The 21,386-nt window shown below is 41.9% G+C and overlaps 1 protein-coding gene across 1 annotated transcript in view; it reads left to right on the forward strand.

Moving 5' to 3' along the window:
- The first annotated feature begins 12,019 nt into the window (after positions 1-12,019).
- Positions 12,020-21,386, forward strand: part of Pak3 (p21 (RAC1) activated kinase 3) — a 111,919-nt gene continuing 102,552 nt past the window's right edge. The window contains 2 exon segments of the mRNA XM_032889871.1: positions 12,020-12,306; positions 13,398-13,508. The gene's annotated coding sequence lies outside the window, so the exon portion shown is untranslated.

The following is a 21,386-nucleotide window of genomic DNA, read 5'->3' on the forward strand; positions in this document are numbered from 1 at the left end:
ATGTATTTTATTTTCAGTATGAGCAGGTCACCCAAAAGTGTTATCTTTAAGTGCTGAATTTTTTTTGGACGCTATTTTGAAAACAGTCGGACTTCAAGGAATTAGAAAAGGGGCCACAGGGAAGGGAAGCATAACTATTTCTCATAATTAAAGGGAAATATTATCAAGTACCCTTACATATATGTAAAAATGTAACAAAACTATTTATACAATTCATATGCAGTAATAGTAATCAAGAAACTTTGATTATTTTAAATGACAATGCTCTTTTGAAAAGTAAAGCACTATATCATAGCTTATCAAAGTGTCCAGGCTGGAAAACAGTTTTTCATTTCAGTCAGTCTGTTTTAATCAGATACCCAAGGATTGAGCTAAAATTGCTCTGAGATTATTCCCTGTCCCCACTGTCTCCTCCAGCCTTCTAAATGGGAAGGTATCAAAATTCAAGGCAGCAAAAACAGATGCTGTGAAATAAAGACTGGCCTAGACTGCTAATATGGTAAAATTGGAGTTGACTAAAAACTGAGGGTCCTAAGCTCCGTGAGGCACCTTAACATTTATGTTTAATTAAAAACTTTAGCTTTGTTTTTCAGCCTGTTGGAGTTATTAAAAAAAAAAAAAAGCACCCTCTTTGCACTTGTATACATACAGAAGCCTGACTTTGAAAGGTGTTGTAAGTTACTGAGTATGCTGGCTGTGGTGTGCCTGGGAACCAACGTTTTAGAGAGGGCAGAACCCTTTTCTTTGGCTGGTGTTTTATTACTTGAGACTGGAATTCACTAAGTAGCCCAGGATGGCCTCAAACCTCCCATCAGTCTGCCTCCACCTCCTAAGTGCTGATGTCAGTAGAGACGGAAGCACAGATGCGCGCTGTTGCCTCCAGCAGCCTGAGGAGTCCCCTTAATCATTTAAATGTGACTAGAGCCTTGGCTTCAGCAAAGAAAAGAACTTTAGGTCAAGCCAGTGTGAATCAAACCGGAGGGTTATTAGAAGCCTCCAAAAAGAAAAGCATAGATCTTAAGAATGAAGAGTGAAGTTTAAGAGAGGTGGATAGGTAAAATAGGCCACACCCAAGGCTGTGTAAATGTAATTTTGTTAGGAATTTTGCCCAGGAACTACCTGCGATCTCATTTAAATTCTTTAGTAATCATTTTTAGTAAGTAATGACTTGAAAAACTACCCAAATCCTCTATGTAACTATTGTAAAGAGGATGAAATATGACTACTTTAGAGAGAGAAAGAGAGAGAGAGAGAGAGAGAGAGAGAGAGAGAGAGAGAGACTTATCTATTGCAGTCTTATAGTAAATGCTAATTGGGTGGGAGAGAGAGAGAGAGAGAGAGAGAGAGAGAGAGAGAGAGAGAGAGAGAGAGACTGACTTATCTATTGCAGTCTTATAGTAAATGCTAATTGGGTGGGAATTCTGGTTTCTCCTCTGGTGAGGGGCTTCACCCTGACTCTGGAATGAGGGACTCTTCCTTCCCATGTTTTGTATTTTTTTCCTTCTGATTTTCTGTTCTGCCTAACTAGATTTATAAGCTAGTGCCACCGCACCCACCTTCAGTTGCATCATTTGCCACCTTATTCTCTAAACAATCTTTCCATGTTCTCCCCCAATGCCTGCAGTTACAGCTCCATTTTAATATGCACAGTTCATTCTTGGATCCAAGTATCACTTTCCATTCCAGGAAGATCCTCTGCAAACAAGCGAATACCAGAAGTCAAGAAATGAAAGCTCTAAGACAGTCCTGGGAAAATGTCAGTCAGGTTGCCTCCTTCCCAGACCCAGGAGAGGGTAGTGATTCATTGGGGCTTTTGGTATCTCAAAGATGTTCCTGAAAAGAAGAACAGAGCGCTGGAAGGAAAGGGCATGTTATTGTTAATATGACTAATCTCATTTTTTTAGGTATTAAGTCTACTGGGTCAGTTTCATAAAGAAGTAGAAAGTCTGATGATGTTAGTTTGGGGGGGCGGGTACAAAGAAGTGGGGAAAGAGGGAGAAAGAAAGAGACAGATTTCTAAAATGTAGAATGTACTCAAGTAATTTTTTAAATGTGTCTGGATAGTTTACATTTTACTAAAACAATTCTAAGAAGAGAAAGGGTGAACATTTTGTTTATATTTGAGATTGTCATTTAATTACAATGTTCCCTTTTCTTTCCTCCCTACAAATCCTCCCACACAGCCCTCTCAGCTTTCCTTCAAATGTGGTCTCTTTTTTGTCAATTGCTATTGCACATCTTCATGTATTTGTCTGTGCATACACATTCCCAAATATAGCCTGTCAAGTCCATGTAACATTTTCTTGTATGTATGTTTTCAGGGCTGACCATTTGACACTGAACAAACTGATCGGTGTGCTCTTCCTTAGGGAGGGCCACTTTTCCTGCTCCCAGCAGTCTTCATTTGTCTATAGTTCTTTGTGTAGGGCTAAGGCCTTAGTCACTTCAGCATGTTTTTACTGTCATCCTCGTTCAGAAAGGACAAAATGTGAAAGCTATGTGGAGTATAGAATGGTATACTTTCAGAAGTGCCCCACCCCTTGAGGCAAATTTAAATACAGCAAGGAATGGGAATGACTGATAAACCCTGGGTGCACCTCCTCTTAATATATTTCTGGTAAGGGCTGGATCGTTTTGGGTGAGAACAGGAGAATGGTGCTCTGTTTCTCTGCCTTTCTCCTAAGAACTGAATTGGCCGTGTGTGCTTTCAATTGGACAAAGCTGCTTTCTAGCCTTACAAGGGTGGTGAAAATTAAAAAGGGTCAAAGACAATCCTAAGATTAGTGGGAAAGTATACCCTTTCTACCCCCTGCCATCCACCAATCCCATTTACAAAGACGCCCCATGTCTTTCAAAAGAGACCCGCAAATTGCCATGGAAATCTGCCCCAACAGGCTGTGCTCCAGTCAGAGGAAGAGCCTTTGTTCAAAGGGGTGTGGAGGGGCGCTGCACCATAGTGAACACCGTTAAGCCTCACTAATTCCCTGAAAAGGGGAAAGGCCAATCTTGATTTGTAAGAAGCTTGAATTTGAAAATATGCTGAAAGAAATGCCATGTTATTATTTCTAAAAACCTGCAGTCAAACTGCTGGCTGCAGTCTGTCCGTTGAGCTGCTGAGGCTCTTAAGGCCCAGAACAAACAGATAAGGGCTGTAATTAGCATATTGGTCATTTGAATGCAAAGTGCACTTAGAGTGGCGCTTAAAAACCGTATGTTAGCTACTCCCCTAGCAGGCTGACGCTTTCCAATGTATATAATATTAATTTGCTTAGCAACATGCCCTATTTCCTTTTTTGGCAGTAAACTTTATCCTAGCAAGTCAGAATCCGGTAAATTTCACATATTGGCAGCAGGAATGGTTTCAAAACTCGCTACAGACATATTTGAAATTTCTACATAATCTTTAAAAGTCACCAGTGGCTTACTCTTTATTATTTACTAATTAGAGAGTGTGTGCTCTTGGATGATTAAAAGAGGTGGGGAATGCAAAGTGTTTGACTGTCCCTCTGCCACCAGCCATCTTAGCAAATGAACACTGGAGAAAGAAATTGGCTGTAAGTTCCTGCTTTGTAGCAAAATATGGATTGATTGTGAGGTACGACAGGTGCTTAATTATACAGAACACCAGCACATTGACATCACCATCCATTAAACACATCTGTGATGGTCAGCCAATGCTGCCTTTGTATTATTAACTTTGTTTTAGAATTCACATTTGAGGCCACTTAATTTGAAGTGGCACTGAGTTATGTGTGGGAAGAGGGAAAAGAAAGAGGAATACAACTCTGATTTTGTTCAATGTCACCATCACATTGCTAACGACACGGAGGAAAAGTATACTATTAGTTTTAAAGTTCTATTACTCCAGCAAGCTATCTGGTTAACTCAATAAGGAAAAAGCCTTGAAAGCTCAGAGAGAAAGGAATTTAAATGCCTGCCTCATGAGAAAAGTCCCCTATTCTACTTCGTGGCCTTGTAAAAGTCAGACACACTGAAAGAGAGATAGGGAGATTACCCATGAACCTCTTAGAGGAAAGATCAATCATCCTTAAGCAATGAAATCCCTAATGTAATGGTTCCCAAATTTTGCTGCACATTAGAATCTGAGAAGATTAGAACCTGAGGGGATTTTGAAAAGCTTGGATGCTCAGATATATGTCATCAAATTAAATCACAATGTTTAGCAATAGGGCCTAGGCAACAGCATTTTACAAAGGTAATTTCTCCTGCACAGGGAGGTTGAGAACCAGAACTGTAACACTTTTTTCCCTTATGAGCATTTAAGTTAATCTTCCCAATTACTCTAAGAAGGAGGATTATATTCCACAGATGAGAGAAAGTTGAAAGGGGCCAAAAATATTGTCCAGGTTCTTGAACTATAATGCAGTAAAACTGGAATTTGAATGTAGCAATTTAATTACAAGAGTCTCTATGCCGAAATTTTATACAACAGTACTCCCCAGATTTTTGTCCCCATATGCAGCACTAAGAGAATCCCATGTCAATGTGCTGAGAATTTATTAGGCATCTGCTATATAAATCATGCGGTTTTAGTCACACTGTGTGCTTCTAGGTAAAGTCAAGGAGATAAGGTTAACTTCTGATAAGTGTGATAAGTCTAGTTTAGTTGTCATTTCACTTGCTTTGTTGAAAATTTAATAGCCCAATATTATCAGAAACAAGTCTATAGTCTTACAAGATCAGGTTTCTTGTGTGACTTAGCCATAGAGCATCCTTGGCCATAAATCGCAATAGCAAAATGAGTCTGGGATCATTGGTAAGAAAGTGGTATTACCTAAGGGAGGCGGGAACCTGTGGCGTTTCACAAGTCTATGTATCCTTGAGGGAAACAATGTTTTTCCTTAAATTTACATCCTAGCTTTGTTATCAATAATCCCTCAGAATAATGACAAAACCTAGTTATTCTTAAAACATGCTAATTTTATCCTTTCAATCCAGGCAGATTTAAACTCAGGTTTTGCCTTTTCAAATTAAATTGGGTCTGAAAAATACATTGACATTCATATAACCCATGAATAGATTAATTGATTTCCAGATGAGCTAATAAAATATTTCACATAGGAGGACATGTCAACAATGATGAATTCTGAATAAGATTGGTGTTTGAGTTATTAATGTTAGACCAATATCAATTTCTACATTTTAAATATTTTGTAAATCAAAATATCAGAGACATTTTGTCAAGGATACATAGGGGCGCTGACATATTTTTGTTAATTACCTTGATCCCAACACTATTTCAAATATATCAGGCCATTAAAATGTTTGCTAGGAGGAGAGTTTTGATAACACCCTTTGGAGCTCAGGATGAAGCTCAGATGCTAGGAGTGATTATCTGTTGAACCTGAGGGGTTCTGGGTTCTGTTCCCAACATTACATACAGCAGGAATCCTACCACCAGTGAAGTCAAATCAGAAATAAAAAAAATCAAGGATATTCTTAATTGGTTTGAGAGCTTGAGACCAGCATGGATTTACATGAGACCCTGTAATAAATAGTAAACACTTTCTTAAGGTAATCTGATTTCCTGTTCTTCCACAAATAGTCTGAAAGTGCTTATACCAGCATTCTTTTATATAGGGCCCTAGATTTATCTCTTGCATACATTAATATTGTCAGTGTGCGGGTTGACCAATATTGACCAGCAGGTACAAATCTCTAAAGTCTTATAGGTATGGGAACCACTTCTTCATCATAAATGACTGATATATCATTTAAAAAAATGCAGCCGATCTTCCCTTTCTAAATTATCTGAAGTCCAAACATAACATAGGGTAGGGGCTTGTGATCAGGAAAAGGAAGGTAGCAGGCAAAAAGGAACATTCACACCAACAGCAATCCTGAACTTCCTTTGCATCTGATTTTAGTGACCAGTTTTGGCCATGTCCTTCCATTTTGGACCCTGAACCATGTCCATGTTGGTCATGCACCTTTGAAAACAATGTGCCTATCACTAATGAACTTGACATTCTGCTCACTTCTCCCATTCTTTGACTTTAGTGGAAACTTTCAGAAGTGTTCCCCTCTTCATCACTATTTCTTAGGACTCTGATTAACAATCAACCTGTGGATTCAGGAGGGACCTGGTCATGGTAGGTAAGGAACTGCTGGAAAATGCACTACCTTCAGGATTTGGGTGGCATATGTTGTCTGAAAGGGTGGTCAACGATTTGCCTACTGATGAGCCTTCTCTTCCATCTCTGGAGAGAAATGTTCCACTGCTCATCATTTCAGATAATTGGGTGTGGGGATAGGGGCACTTCTGTTCCTGATAACCTTATTATGTGTTTATCAGGAGCAGACACTGCCCAGGTTGTCACGACAACCAGCAATGATTCAAAGCTTCCCTGAAAGGTCTGTATCTCTGGCAAATAATCAGCCTTTAGCTCTCAGCAGATGCTGAACTGAGCAGCCAATCACAGGTGAGTGGAGAAAATATGACATCATTAGTCCAGCTGGTCCAAAAACATTTTTTTTTTTTTTGGTTTTCTATTTTTTCATTGATTCTTTGTCCCCTAGATGATCTCTCTCTCTCTCTCTCTCTCTCTCTCTCTCTCTCTCTCTCTCTCTCCCTCTCCCCCCCCTCCCCTCCCCTCCCCCTCCCCTCCCCTCTCTCTCTTCTGTCTCTCCCTCCTGCTTGCACTTCCTTCTTCTCTCTCTCCCTCCTCTTCCTGCTCTCCCCCAGGGAGCATGTAAACAAGCACACAAATACATACACCACAAATCTCTCACAAACCACAACAACACCAAAATCCAAGTTTTCTGAATTAAAACTTTGCAGATTAACTTGGATTCTCCAAGTGCAGTGATTGGGAAAGGAATGCCTAATTCTCTTGGGAGAAACATCAAAGATTGGCTCAACTAAATAATGTGGTCTGATATGTATGACCATAGTGGAGGCAGGAAGAGTAACACCAAATTAGAAGAGAAACTGCCCACTTCTCTTATTAATTCACTCCAAGCCACTTGGATTTAATTGTCTTCTACTTTTCCGTCACTGACTCCCTCATGAAATGAAGGAGGGCAGAGGCAGTGGACTTCTGAATCCTCTCAGGTTCTGCAAGACAGGCCTCTACTGTGGCCTAATTATGGCCAAAGGTTAGGACAGACGCTCTGTTCCCAGATGCACATTTAGGAATCACGTGTATGTGTGGCCTCATCAAATTGATTAAGGATGTGTGCATTTCTTCAATCAATCAGGTGTGCTTTTTTTTTTTTTTGTTCTTAGCCATTTACATCTGCACAACGATCTTGGCATAGGCAACATGAGTTTTACAGAGAAGAAAACTAATACTTGGGGAAATCAGACTCTTGTTCAAGGGTTTGTCCAGTTCTAGGGTCCTGGGTCACAACTCTGGTTTCAAGAAGATGGTGAGCTCTTAACCACATGATTCTATCTACCCCACTGCCTCTATTCTTTGGAGACACTTTTGTGGCATATCTGAATTCCCTGTATTTATTTCATATGCAACCCACAAAAGTGCTTGCTTCAGGAGAGCTTCAGATGCTTATATAGTGGGCGGGGAGGGGGGCAAGCAGAAAGAGGATCAGTTACAGTGAGTGCAAGACATAGTAGTGCCTAGAAACTGAGTGGAGATGGACTAGACACTTTTCTCCTATTTCATGCCTGGACACCAGTTGCTGAGAAAATTGGGGTAGGGGGTTAGTTTATAAAAGTGCACCCTGCACCCGGGGGCTGAAGATTAAGAGCACCTAGGACCTTTCAGAGGACCTGGGTTTGATTCCCAGCACCTAAGTGGCAGCTTACAACTGTCTGCAGCACCAGTTCTAGGGGACATGAATCCTTCTTCTGGCTACCATGGTCACTAAGCATGAAAGTGGTACATAGATACACACACAGGCAAAACACCCATACAACTAAAAATAAATAATAAAAATTATAAGTGCATCTGTTCTGGAAAATAATGTGAAGACCAAGAGCTACAAAGTCTTAGCATCAGTTACTAGGAACAGTTTTTGGCTATGGAACTTAAGGTAGGAGTGTAAAGAAAGCCAAGACATGCTGGCCACTTCTGCCCTGTAGATTACCTATTATTATTTTCCTGCCTTCAGTCTCTGTTCAGGAATGTCTAAGTTCCTCATATCTCTGACTGCCCTACTTGAACCACTGCTTGGCCTTCAGATAGCTTTCAGGATAGTTAAGGTGCTGATTGGTTTTGTTTCAAGCACTCTCATGAATTATATTTTCGATTCTAATTCTGATTTTACAAGCAACATACAGTATATAGTTATTATTTAAATTCATTCAAACAAAGCTAGTCATGCTAACACGGGCTTATCATCCCATTACTTTGAAAGTAGAGCAGAGGATCAGGAGCTCAAACTCATCTTCAGCTACGTGGTGAGGTTGGAGCTACTCTTAGCTTTTTAGAGCCCGACTTAAGCAAAAATGAAAATGAAGTGCATTCAAACTTTACAGATGCTTGGTTTCTTTTTATACAGTCACATCAATAAAACAATTGTAACTTGTAAATGGATTGACTACACCAACCTTTTTAACTTAACTCAGTCCACTGCAAAGAGTGGATTACTTCTCCTTGGGATTGAGTGGCTAACCAGCTGCTGCCGCTGACCACTCCAGGAGAATACTTGGAGGTCATAATTTATACCATTTATTCCCACAATCACAAGCCTTCTTCTGAGTTTGCCGAGTTTGCCACATGTAATTTCGGTGTAAACACACACACACACACACACACACACACACACACACACACACACACTTTTTTAACAAACATAAAATTAATAGCATACATATTGTCTTGCAATTTCTTTCTTCAACTAAAAATGTGTCAAGGTGTGGTCTTATTTTAGCATATGGGAATCCATGTGATCATTTTTATCTGAGGAATATTTAAGCTATTTTATATGGTATTTATGCTCTTACAATGAATATTCTTGAGCATATATCTTGGTATGCTGTCATGAAGCTATCTATAAACATTTTTCTTGACTTAGAATTGCTAAAGTCACATGTACACTTTTTTTTCTTTTTTCTTTTTTCAGAGCTAGGCAAGCGCTCTACCACTGAGCTAAATCCCCAACCCCACATGTACACTTTTTAATTTGATAAGTCTTACTCACTTTTCAGTCCCATCAATGGTATATGAGAGTGTGCAATGTTTCCGTTATTTGGGATTTGACTGGAATGAAAACACTAACTTTAGTTTACTTATATTATAAAAGCCCCGTTTTGTATATCTCTCTTCTCTTGTACATCATAGGCTTGTAAATCATAAACATGGTTTGGTTGTTAGAAACCCACACAGAAACACAAACTTAAAAGGGAAAATTTGAGCGACATTAGTCTTTACTGGTGGCACATCACTTTGGGTAACACAATGTCCAAAAAAATTAGTTGTACCATCAAAACTAAGTGACTATCTCCATTTGTATATAAAAGAAGCACTCAATGTTCCCACCCCCAAACATACTCTTAAATTGCCTTTTAGTATGATAGAAAGGACCTAGAAGATAGAGAAGGAAGCCAAGAATCTAGAGATCTTTTGTGAGGATCTGAAAAAAATGTATGACCATTTATTTCTATGATGCAAGCAATATGCTGGTGACTTCAAAGCCCTGGAATTCTATTGCCCATTCTATGAAATTCAGGTCATAATGCATGCTGAGGTAAACTGTTGTGGGTATTGTGGGAATTTAGTGACAAGAAGACGGCAAAGAAGGCTTGCAGTCTGAAAAATATGATAGACATCCCAAGTGGTTATTAAAGTTGTATCCTTAAACCAAGGGAACTCCTAAATAAGAAGAAGATAGTGGGAGTTAGGAAGAATAAAATTACACAGAGACGAAACATTAAGGTTATAGAGTTCAGAGCCCTTTCCTCTTGCTCTATATTTTTGGAGAACAAACTGCATTGGTAAAACTCTAACATTTGATATTAAAAATAACATAGGTTATCAGGTTTTTACATGAGGACCCATGTCTTTCTTTCTGGGCTTACAGCCTTGTTTGAATGACATTACCATGATTCCATTTGTTAAGTACCTAATAGGATTTTGCCCCTCCCCACACTTAGTTTCTGTAACCACTGGGGACAGAAGAAATACACACATGAAATGTTTAAATAACCATGTGAAGTGACTGCATAAATAGCTCCGAGTTATAGCTGAGGTATGTGTGAAGATTAGAGTGAAATCAAATACCTTTTAATTACAATTTAAATCAATAACTCAGAAACCGTAGTTGAATCACTACCAGGAAAATCCTGTTATGCTTCCTTATTTTTTTAAGTATTTTAGTTGGAAAGAACCCGACATAAATGTGATTTACAAATAAGATGTGTTACCATTAAGTAAATGACATTTAGATCAGTATTTTTTAGATTATTTCCAGCATTATGAATAAAAAAATCAATGGGATGTAGCTACTGTTTTAACCCCAAAGTTAATTAAAAAGATATCTATAATGTCATTGTAAGCAGAATCATTCTGATTTCAGCCAATTAATCAAGAATGGGAGAGGGAGTCTGTATTGCATTAGAAGGTAACCACCAGGATGTGTTTTAAAGGCTATAAAGCCAGTGCATATTTTCATAATTAATTTTCACTTTAGCATATTAGAAAAATCTATGAACTTTGTACTTAGATTAAATATAAATGCCAGTTCTACTACTTTCTACAGTCTTCATACAATACTTATGTATGCATATATATGTATTTTTTATTGAAGGAAAATGTTGCAAAGTCATCCTTAAGAACGGTTTGGATCATGTCGCTTATTGAGTCTCCGTCGTCCTTTTCCTTATTTTTTCGGAGGTTGATCATTGTTCTCTTTCAGTTCCCGATGTTATTCAAAATGAATTAATTCTCACCCCACCCCCACTTTCCCAGCTATCTGAGTGATTATCTCTGGTGAATCCAGAGATCATTTGTGTGGCTCTTCCTCAGAGGATCTGAAAGCAGATGAAATTCAGATTGGGTGTTAAAATGCATTGTGTGGTAATTGTGAAGAAATGAATGTTGGTTCTTAGGCAGTGTTGAGGAAATCAAGTCAAAGAGGTGTCGGAAAGAATCATTATTCATTTCGGCCATTCACTTTTGCACGGATACATTTATCTTAATTTTCAAAAAGTTTAAAAGTAGAGGACAAAATAGCCCATAATCCCAGTACTTTAATCTAACCATTACAATGTTATGCTCCTTCCCTTCCGTGTTGGGAGGCACATTTTACATCATTATAGTTCGAACTTACATACTATTGTGCAGCCTATTGTCTCACTGCAGACATTTGACATAATTTGTATGATCTGCCAAAAGTCTAGGAAGTATGGATTTGGGAGCAAGAGGTGATGATTTTCAAAAGTAGATTTTTAAATGGCTTAGGACACCTGTAAAAATTTGAAGCTTCTTGTAAAGGCAGGAGAAATCAGTAAAGGTTTTAGGGAAAAAAATGACAAGGGGACTCGTGTGAAATCAATGCACTCAATTGGAAGAATAATTATTCTTTTTGCATAATGCCACCTGTTTTGAAATGTATGTTTCATGTGCAGAGGACTATTTTCCCTGCTTAAATTGCTGCCTTTCTTAATTCCACCGCCACGACCCTGCTCCCCCCACCCCCTTACTTGTCCATGTAACCTGCTAGGCTGACAGGTGGTGTCCCAAATCCAAATTTCCTCAAGAAAGCCTGCTCAGTGGAGATGGATTCCCTAGCCTGAAAAATGATCATCTCAAAGCGTAGTGTTTTGTAAGGGGTGGTAAATCAGAAAGATGTATGAAATGTTCCCTTTTCCACTCCCTGTCTGTGTGTCTTTCTCAATGAAACCACCTTCTCTTTTTAGACACAATCCTGACAGTGCAGAAAGTTTCCATCCTTCCCTCTCCTCTCTCTACCCCTTCACTTTCTCCCCCCTCCAGGGCGCTTCCTGCCTGAAACAAAAGATTGGTCCCCAGTAGCCCACTCAGGGCGATTTACTTTTATGCTCACCATCTGATTGGCCTAGGTACGGTGCAGAGCCCAGGTGACGTCATAGCATAGAAGAGCTAGGGAGCGGTTGCTGAGCAGAGGGGCTCTACAGCAGGCAGGCAGCTGTGGTCGCAAACTGTCTGGGGTCTTACACTGGGGGCTGCAGCTTTTCCTCTCTGGGAGTAAGTGCACTGGGCGAAAGAAGAGCCGTGGGGGGTGGGGGAGCGGGCTGGGCCCGGGGCTGCGGCTGCAGCCGCTGGGCTGCAGCTCCCCAGCCCAACTGCCAGCGTGCTCCGAGGTACTGGAAAGGTCTTGGCAGGGTGGCTGGACCCTTGGCAGGTAAATTCCGCGACTTCTGTACCATATCGGGCTAGCTCGGGTGAGGGGAGGCTGCCGGGCAGATATTCTTTCTTGTGTCCCCCTCCTGCTCTTGCTGTGCCCCAGCTTTGACTCTCCTACGTGGCTCCATTGCCCAAGCCCTGGGACCCAGTGCATGGTGTTTGATGGGGTTTGCTCAGGCAGATGAGTGGGTGTGTCCGGGTTGGTCCTGAAGGACCTGGGCATCTTCCCTTGGCCAAGCCCAGGGTTAGCTTACTGGGGTTTGGACCTCCTGGGGCAAAATCCGCCCTGAATGCTATGTCAGACTGTAAGTCTCCTGCCATCATCTTCGTCGTCCCCCCACCCCCCAGCCACAATTGTTGACAGCAGCCCTCCAGAGAAGGGGGAGGGTGGCTGGCAGGGGTGACCAAGTCTGCCTCAGAACATTGACTGAAACAGAAAAGTGCCAATTTCTTAAAAGGGAGCTTTTTCTTCCAGAAAATCTTGTCCCCTCCTTTTCACATGGGGAATTTATCCTCCCTTCCCCTTTTTCCTCTTCTTTTTCTTCTGTGGGGACTGAATGGATTCAATATGGTATTTAGAAAAGCCTGGCACCCCCCTCCGTTGGCTCCTGTCTTTGTCTGGGGAGTGGGGGTCATTGGGCTTGCTGCTTCCTCCCTCCCCACTCCTCTGTAGCTCCCAGAAGAGACACTGCCCTCAGTTTGGGACCTGGCATGATGACTGGCATACTTCTGAGTGAACCGAACATTTTAGATTCAGGCTCTGGCAGGCTTTCCTTCCCTAGGTGGTGGCTGTGGTAGAGTGAGGGTGTTGGGGGTGTAGATGCTTCTTCTAAGGAGGGAACCAGAGGCTCCATTGGGTTTGGTTTTTGCTCGTTTGCTTGTTTGTTTGTTTGGTCCCACCTTCCAGAATCCAATTCCAGATTCTAGCCTTGGGGTTTCTGGGCTGTGTGGGCTGTAGAGGGAAGGGTGAGTGCCTTGTCTTTGGGAAGCATGATGGGGGTGGTTGCAGTGCTATTTTCAAAAAAGTGGCTTTCACCAGGGAAGCCCTTAGCCATGTTAGTTTTGCTTCCCTCCCCAATGGTTTTGCAGACTCAAATCCAGGCCAACTGTATGGCTGTCTGAGGTGTTGGAACAGAAGGAGGTCCATTCCTGTTGGTGACAGCACTGTGGCCCTGTTCTAGGATGAGGCAGGTATAAAAGGTCAGTGTGGTTTTCACTGGGCCGTGTGTAAAATTATAACTGGTCAGGATGTGTGATTTGGCACTTGAGCTTCCAATCATGGGCACCTTTGAGTAAAGGGGCTCACTGTGGTAATGGACATAAATGGATGATTAATAGGCTGGAATCTGGGAGGAGAGCCAAATGGTCCTCTTTTTCTGGATACGAATGTCATACTCTGTGTCCACCCAAGACACAACATGCAAAGAGTCAGGAAGGTATGCAGGGTTAATGCTGGCTGTTGGTAATTCCGAATCCAGAGAGACCTCAGGATGTCATGAGGCAGGTTCTTTAAATCACCCCACAGACTAGTAGACATTGTGATGAGAGTGCAAGCAACGGGCCACAAGACCCCATGAGCATACGAGTGCTGATCATTCCCACTAGTTGTGGGTTTTTTTTCTCCCTGTTCATGGTGGAAGCGGTATACAGGGCAGACAAGTTTGCTGAGGGTTTGGAAGAGACTGGGTAGTAGATTTATTTGATAGATGAGGAAAGTAGAAATGTCTATAAAGCTAGCAGGGGCTGCTATTAAAGATTCTGCTATTATAAAGTCAAGAGTAAGCACAAGGTCAAAGAGGATGACTAATCCAAAGGAAATCAGATCTAGAAACCAGACTGAATAGGTAGAAGCTAATGGAGTTGGTAGGAGCAGAGCTGTAGTGGGAGAAAAAAAAAAAGCCAGCATCTTGCCAGGAGCTCGAGAGTCCTATTTTCTCTGGTGAATTGGTAATGGAAAAGTTTTGGTAGTCAAGTCAGAAATGGCTCAGTCAAGGATTATAGGGTCTGTTTTAGCCTTTTAGGAAATCAATACCATTCCCAGCTGTGTAACCCATTTTCAGGAACCAGGAACTTTAGTCAAAGGAATGAAGAGAAACTTGCTGAGGAGCAGTCTCTCTCTCTCTCCTCTCTCTCTCTCTCACACACACACACACACACACACACACACAGAGAGAGAGAGAGAGAGAGAGAGAGAGAGAGAGAGAGAGAGAGAACTCAACTCTTTCATTTTGGATGAGAGGGCAGGGGATGAAGGATAGAAAGGAGAACAGGGGAGCTATGATCTGACACAGGAGTCGGACTGTTTCCCATGGGGGAGTTAGGGCCAGTTTTGGGATAAAAAGAAAGAAAGAAAGAAAGAAAAGAAAGAGGAGAGAGGAGAGAAGAGAGAAAGGAAGAGAGGGAGGAAGGGAGAGAGCACGAGTTTTCTCAGGACTCCCTGGGATCTTCTGTCCACCAAGGACATCAGAAAACCTTCACCCTGGAGGGTAAGTGCAGCTTTCCAGGCATCTGGGGCCTAGTTTAAGCTTTAGCCAAGCCCCCCACCCCCACCCCGCACCTACATCCACACCCACACCTGTCAAGAGTTAGGTGGTTGGTTCCCTTGGCGGGGGCCAGGTAGAATTCCAGGCCAAATCCGCATTAATAGGTTTGCCAGCAGGGGGCGGTAGAGTAACCGTAGCGACGTTGAGGACCCAAGTCCTCCATTTCAGGTGTGAAGCCCGAGCCTCGGATCAACTAACAGCCATACATTTACAATCTGATTTAGCAGTGCCAGAGAACTAACTGAACCTCCGGGTCATTGTGTTCCCATTTCTTCCCAGAAATGTGGTGCTTCCTGCCGCGCTCTGCAGCGAAGGAAGGCACATGCTTTTACTTGTGATTACTTGAGTCACTAATACACACAGCCTAACGGGGAGTTTAATTGGAAATGTTAATCAATGCAATAGATCCGTGTCTGTTTTGCACATTCGGTCAATTATCTGCACGTTGGGACAATCTGTGCTGCACCCAGGGGATGCAACCAGGGGGTAAAACGGTACAGCTACAGCTGGGACTGGGGGTGGGGAGCAAATTGGGGAAGTGGACCCTGAAGACTGAGAAGAAACAAACGACTTACTGGTGGAGAGAAGAGTCATCTCAAATGTATTTCCACAGAGAGGTTGGATCATGAGGCGGATGGTTCAGAAGCTCACAGAGCTGAGGAGACAAGGTTTTCTGTGGGGTTAAAAAGGGTTGGATAAAGAGAAAGGATTTGGGGGAGAGAGAAAGCTAGGATAGCCTGGAACTTGGAAACACAGAAATCAGATGTTCTTGGCAGAATGCACAGGGTACTCGGTCCTCTTTCCTTGACCTTCAAATGATGGAAGATAGTTCGGGTGTTCTCCATTCTGGCGAGAACATTTTAGGACACAGCTCCTTTTAGACTTAATAGTTAAGATAGCAGCTAAGGTACAGACCCTCTGCAACAAAAGAAATAGCCCTTAATATCACGTTGTATTTTGTATGCTCTTCAGTTTAGGGAACACCAATACAAAACAGGTATCCACACATTTCATCTTTTAACTACAAGACTTCACTTTCATTTCCTGTGAATGGGGAACATGTGGAAAAGGAGAAGCCCAATTCTGTATTTGCTGGGCAACCTATAACTAAGCCCCCAGAAAAGCTCTGTATGTTACTTTTATAGACCGATCATAGAGTGGCTGATCTGCACTACTGTTTTAACTCCTCAATGCAGTCTCAAAACAGGAGGAGTTTGGGATGAAGATAAAGAAAAAGAAAAAGGGGGCTTCCTGGGGGAGTCCTTTTCTTTCATCTCTATCTGAGCCTTGAGCTTCTGAGCCTGAGTCTTCGGAATTCTGCACTCTTAAACAGACCACTATCTCCGACAGTTAGCACAATATCGCCCCCTAGTGACCACACTGGAGACATTTTTTCTCAGCTCTTGATTGCTATCCCATGATCTCCATCCAGGGTGCCAGTACTCTGACACAGCTCTTACTCCTGGCAAGAAAAGGAACATTCCTTCTCTCAAGACTGAAGGAGTAAGTCAGGGATGTGCAGTCTCCTTTAGAGCGCTGTTCTCCAGTATGAGCAGGTTTAAAGAGAAGGGTTCCTCTCTCTTCTCCCTTGTGGTTTCTTGTACTTTTAGTCCTCAAACAGGAATTCTGGCAAAAAAACTAAGATGTGTCAAGGAAAGAGAAGTTAGATGTGTTTAAGATGTGTGCATCCATACCTCCCAGCTTCAAACAAGAGGTCTGAGCTACAGGCAGGAAGCAAGGCAGCAGAATTGAACAGTATAATGAAGCTATGCACACTCACCACTGTATACACACATACAACATAGCATAGACTATATATGCTGCACACTACAAATTAAACACATGGCATATACACATGCATGTACAATACATGGTAGAGATCCAAACACACATGTCACGTTGCAGAAATACAGTGCATACTTACAAGATAAACATACCTGGCATGATGTAAACGCAGAATTGTACATATAATACAATACAGGTTCAGGATAAGTACAACATAGTATAGGTATGACTCATCATATACACAGACACCTTTAACAGTGCAAAGAATAGCACAAATATACATGACCCAGCTTTTGCTAATATATAAAATAAGCTACACTCAATATATACTCCCAGTAAGCAAGGAGTGTATAAACATGGTGATCTGCCCACTGCTTCTGCACTGGTTCAAGCTACACAAACTACCATGAAGTTATCACTGATGCTACAAATAGGGATATTTGGGAAAAGTGAGGTATAGTCAAGGAAAACATAGAAAGATGGAGATTTTTGGTTATTACAGGCTGTTGTACCCACCCTCTTCCCAGTGTCCCTAGCACTTCTTTCTCTTCCTCCACAATCAGTTGCTGCTTCCCCAGTAATTGGCTTCAACATCAGGAATGGGGCCACATCTGACCATCCTCATGTCTTGTCACTTGTGGCAGTTCTGATAGTTCTCACCTCCCTACCTCACCTCACCTTCTTGCTGAGTGAGCTCCTGCAGAGATGGGAGGAGGTGACTCATTGCTGAGTGATGCAGTGGGAGGACTCTGGAAAGCCACTAGGGAAACCTATGGGAAATACACAGGGATGCTAAAGATGCTAGGGGCAGTTGTGATCTAGGATGTATGTACCAAAGGATGAGATAAACCCAGGGTCTGGCATTATCTTTGTATCTTAAGTAGTGAAATTGGAGATCATGGGGCTTTCCTTGGCTCCCCAAGACTTCAATTTTTCATTCACTTTAGATACCCTTCGATCTATTTCTTTGGGTTAGAACGCTGTATTTTGTTGTCCTGTAATAACTGGGTGCTAGCCTGGGATATGCTCTATTTGAATTATCATGTATTTGCTGCTTTCCTTGCAAGGTAAATATGGTTGTGTTTTTATGGGTGGAATGTTGGGGAGAAGTAGGTAGGGTTTGTAGAGATCAGAGTTCTACAAAGGGGAAAATCAATTTTTCTTTGGGGAGGATCAAGAGATTGTGGGAAAAGCAGAAACTAGAGGGGTTAAAAAGACCCTGTCTTTGGCAGAAGGTTTAGCTGCATAGTAAGACTGCCTAGTGTGCACTACACCATGGTTTTAGATTCCAGCTCCACCATGAGATGGGGGAGGATCAAAGGGAAGGGGAAAGAATCTATTTCCATCACAATTAGACATAGAAACCTCTGTGAGGCAAACAAGGTAAATCATCACAGAAATAACCACAAGTAGTGTGTATTTGGCAAAATTTGGTCACAAGCTGTGGAAAACATTTCTTTGATGATAGGCCAGAAGTTGCAATTACAGTCAGAGGTTTAGAACCTTCACAGCGGTGAGGCAATAGAAAACTCAGGGTTTCTATTATAGAAATATAGGCAATAGAAAACTCAGAGCCTGAGAGACTCTTTCTCCAGATACCTACCCAAAGAAAGTGGTTGGTGACTGAAGGAGTTGGAATGGGGGTGGAGACTCAGAATTGAAGGATGAAATAACTGAAGAGTAGTGTAGATTGCTAGACAGATGAGACATTCTCAGTGAGCTTTACCTGCATTGACAACTTATACACTAGACCATGCTATCTCTGGTAACTGCAAGTTTACCCTCAGTTCTGAAAGTTGTATACATTTCCCACATGTATCTTATTTGATTTAGCCCTTCTAATGTGTGTCCAAAAGAGACCAGGGAAGCAGATCTTTCATAGTTGATAAGAAGTAGGCCCTGAGTGGTAAGGTGGCAAGCATCGATTATTAATCTGTTCTCTCATCTCCTAATTCCTAGCTCAGTACTCTTTCCAAAATCCTACATAATAATATGCTTTTATATTTTACATTAACTTTCTGATTCTTTTTAAATGATTTTCTGAAATACCCCACTCCTCCCTCCCTCTCTCTCCCCTTCCCCTCCCTCCCCCTCCCCCTGTCCCCTCCCCTCCCTCCCTCCCTCTCTCCCCACCCCACTGTGTATTTAACATATATGGGGGTAGGATGAGGGAGTAGTGGCAGCTGTAGAAAGGGTTGGGTATCTCCCACAATGCTTTCCTCAGCAGACTGCTCCGAGAAAGAGCAGCTGAGTCCTTACATCTTGTGGTAGCTGGTGTGCAAAGCACTGAGTCAGTCAGAGCTGAAGGAAGCCTAGCTCCTACTCACGGGCAGCATTCACCTCTGCTGAGGTGGCTGTGTGAGGTGAGCAATGGATTTCAGGGCGTGGAGATAGGAGCATTTGAAATCCAAATAAATCTTGCCTACTTATCTGAGCTCAGGCCCCACAGTTAGGCCTCACAGTTATGACCCCACTTTCTGGGGTGTTCAGTTTGTTATACTTCTCCTTTGTCTCTTGGCTCCTCCATCTCTAATATCGGAATGACAGCCTTGACCTACATTTTGAGGTGAGGAGGAGAAGCAACATAACAGTCATTGCCAAGTCCTTTGCAAATGTCAAGCCCCATCTAAGAGCATCAGTGTAACACAGAAAATGCTTCCTATCAAGCTGTCATTTCTTTTTCTCCTTTCTTGAGAGCTAAGTGGCATTTCTCAGCCACATGTCCTAAATCCTCCAATCAGGTCCTGCGGATTCCACTACCCCGTAATCTTAATTTGGTCTTCATAGTCAAATATATTCCCAACCCACTCTTCCTTGCTTCTGGGACTAAAAATTGGCGGAACTCTCCCTCTACCTTCTCACCTAACCAGGCAGCAAAGGCAGACACCCTCCCCTAGCTGTCTAGCATGGGTCTGTAGCATGCTTTGCTTTCCTTTCATCATAAACCATTCCTTAAAGAGTTCCTGGATTATTTCTCCGAGCAGGAAACTAGATTACCAAGGGTAGGTCTTTAGTCTTACAGGTCTCTACTGTCCCTTACAAGCAGCTTTGCCCATGGGACCAGTCTCTCTTCCTCTAAGCATGCCTGTTATCTGCCCTTCTCTCTGTCTGTCCCCAAGCAGTCACAGTAGCTTCTTCTGGTGCCTTCTCCACCTGCCCTTCTATACTGTACCCTGCCACCTAGATGGCTATTTAAGATTTGGTGTTCCTGAGTCTCTCTGCCTGTTTCAATGTGTGTCTCTTTGTCAGCCGCTTAGGCATCTATCCTGTTGCCCAAGTCAACATTCCCATCCCCAAAGAATTTCAAGTAGACAAACAAGCAAAGAATATGCAAGCCATTTCTCTTTGACTCTGAGCACACCTTGGGCCAAGAAGATGGTAGAACCGCATGTCAGCAGCAGGAGTTTGTGTGATGTGTCCTCATGAAAGGGAAGCACCTAAGTTTCAGCCATTGGAATTGAAGGTATGGAATCACAGCCTTGCCGATGAAGATGCATTCAACTTTCTAGAAATGGTCTGGTCCAGGATCCTCTATAAACTTTGACCGACAGAAGGTAACTAGAACCGGTGATAATGAGACATGTGCCAGGGGATCTCTCATGGGTTTTCTATAAAACAGCTACAATAAGAATTTTTATCTGTTATCAACTGTTGCCAACACTGAGCTAGACATTTTGCAAAGGAGGTTTTTTCCCTCAACTATTTCATACTTCTCTTTCTGAATCTATAAGCAATATTTTTTGTCATTTCCATGATAGAGGTTGAGAGGGGCTCAGTAACGGTACAACTGGAACAGTTCTGTCTGGGGAGGAAAATCATTTGTGGAGAGGTTCCTAGCCTTCAATGCTATTCAGTACTCACCTAGTCACATCCCTCCCCAGATTCACCCTCGCTTATCATTTTTACCCATCTCTCACATATAATTTAAAAACCTGCTACATACAGCTGAATAGATATATTCATGATTCATATTTTCATTATGATACACATATACCTTACCCCCACTTGAACGTTCTCACCTATTCATGACTATGTATTCCTCCTTAATATTTTCACACTTTTATATTTACTTATATTATACAGGTAAGTAATATGATAATATATACCCTTACCTATTAACACACCTATATAAATCAAACACTCTGTGCCCAGACATACCCTACCTTTCCGCTTGCCTAACTCAGACTTCTTTTCATGGTGACAGTCATATACAACACATCCGTTTGATATACTCTGGCATGTTTGTACTGATATGATCATTTTCCTCACAGTCACACACAACTGAGGGACACACAGGTGTACACACATCCTCATCCTATTTATATATAAAGACCATAGCAATATAGACAGCATCTCACCCACTCATCCTTGTATACTTTTGAACTATTCTACTGTCCTGCAGTATCCTGTTGACAGGTCTGCCTTCACTCGCATGCACAGCACTGAGCCCATCTTCCTTCCCTCATCATATTCCCAGAGACTTACACGCAGACATGGAGGCAGATATTTTGAACCATAATCACACTCAAGAACTTTCTTTTCACACTGGCATCTAATCATCACGTTCAATACTAGGCCTTCAGACCCACAACCTGAAATATAGTTACACATACATTTATTTCCATAAATACAACCATTTTTACCTACTGTCATCATTCCTCTATTTACACAATCACGTATGTACAGATATACAATGTACCCAGAGATTCACATGGGCATATACACATTCTCATTCTTATTCATAAAAATT

Source organism: Rattus rattus, chromosome X (assembly GCF_011064425.1).
Source record: "Rattus rattus isolate New Zealand chromosome X, Rrattus_CSIRO_v1, whole genome shotgun sequence".
Lineage (NCBI taxonomy): Eukaryota > Metazoa > Chordata > Mammalia > Rodentia > Muridae > Rattus > Rattus rattus.